Consider the following 2069-nt stretch of genomic DNA (forward strand, 5'->3'; position numbering starts at 1 on the left):
TATAGACAGTACAGGTGCTCATTTTTTGTAGACAGGTGTATTTTATATATTTTTTTTTTTAACCTCACGGATCCCCAGAGATAGACGTGATGGTAAATATGCGCCGAAATGGCTGCAATTACTGGCCGTATAAAATTTCATCTCACACGTCATCACTGCTGAGCGCCTAGAACTGTACCCACGGAATATGCGCGATATAAGCCTCATTGATTGATTGATTGATTGATGGGCATTCGCAATAGAGAGGTGGTCGCCAGAGCAGGTTCGGCGGTATATACTTTTTCAAACCATGTTGTTGGTTGTGTGTGTGTGTGTGTGTGTGTGTGTGTGTGTGTGTGTGTGTGTGTGTGTGTGTTGTGTGTGTGTGTGTGTGTGTGTGTGTGCGTGTGTGTGTGTGTGTGTATGTGTGTGTGTGTGTGTGTGTGTTAGGAAACACAGGGACCAAAAAACAACACTTTCTTACACGACAACAAGATCCTTTTTGACGCTTTGATGGTTTATAAGCCTCATAGACAAGGTAAAAACAACCATTTGTGCATCACGACAACAAGATACTTTGTCAGTGAGAGTTATACGGAACCAATCTCCTAACACATGACAGAAACAAGTCGCGTAAGGCGAAATTACTACATTTAGTCAAGCTGTCGAACTCACAGAATGAAACTGAACGCACTGCATGTTTTCACCAAGACCGCATGCTCGTAGCTTTGTCAGTCCACCGCTCGTGGCAAAGGCAGTGAAATCGACAAGCCAGAATTGTGCGGTAATGGTCGCGCTGAGCGGGTTAGCACGCTTTTCTGTAGCTCTCTTCGTTTTAACTTTCTGAGCGTGTTTTTAATCCAAACATATCATATCTATATGTTTTTTGAATCAGGAACCTACAAGGAATAAGATGAAATTGTTTTTAAATCGATGTCGAACCGACATCTTTAATTTTCAGAGCTTGTTTTTAATCCGAATATAACATATTTATATGTTTTTGGAATCAGAAAATAATGAAGAATAAGATAAACGTAATTTTGGATCGTTTTGTAAAAAAATAATTTTAATTACAATTTTCAGATTTTTAATGACCAAAGTCATTAATTAATTTTTAAGCCTTCAAGCTGAAATGCAATACCAAAGTCCGGCCTTCGTCGAAGATTGCTTGGCCAAAATTTCAATCAATTTGATTGAAAAATGAGGGTGTGACAGTGCCGCCTCAACTTTTACAAAAAGCCGGATATGACGTCATCAAAGACATTAATCAAATAAATGAAAAAAAACGTCTGGGGATATCATACTCAGACTGAAACTCTCATGGACAGTTTCATAAAGATCGGTCCAGTAGTTTAGTCTGAATCGCTCTACACACACACACACACACACACACACACACACACACACACACACACACACACACACACACACACATACACCACGACCCTCGTCTCGATTCCCCTTCTATGTTGAAACATTTAGTCAAAACTTGACTAGTGTAAAAATGAACAAACGACTGTCATCCTCAAAAATAGATCTTCGTATGTCGAAGTTTATCCTGCACTGCCCACCAACTGTGCCCCCCTCCTCCGCCCACACACCCCACCCTCCAGCCTGAGTCTACTTTCTTATCCCCTCGGTACCCTCTGCCTGCAAAGCAAATTAATGAGGCTGCATGCCTGTCACCTGTGGTTTAGGAGAAGTCAGGTAAGTTGATATGTGCGCTAACCCTACAGACAGGGGTCGTGCGTGACCAGCACGTTAAAATGGAGACATCTTCACGACGCGAACACGATTATATCATACCACCTATCCTAACTTCGGCCGGTTGGACCAAAGACGACGTCTGATTTATTGTATGCAGTCCAATCGCGACGCTTCTGTGACAGGTTCACAACATGAGTTCAGCAACCCTCTTTTCAGACACTCAGATTTAAGTCCCCCCCCCCCCCTCTCCCCCCCCCCCCCCCCCCCCCTCGCCCCCTTATTATGGAGACCATGCTTTCTCAAAGTTTTGGATCACAACCCCTGAAAATTCGGCTCCATAAGAGTCTCTCCTCGAGGAAATATTATCTGACTTCAATATTTTG

Source organism: Littorina saxatilis, linkage group LG11 (assembly GCF_037325665.1).
Source record: "Littorina saxatilis isolate snail1 linkage group LG11, US_GU_Lsax_2.0, whole genome shotgun sequence".
NCBI classification, from domain to species: domain Eukaryota; kingdom Metazoa; phylum Mollusca; class Gastropoda; order Littorinimorpha; family Littorinidae; genus Littorina; species Littorina saxatilis.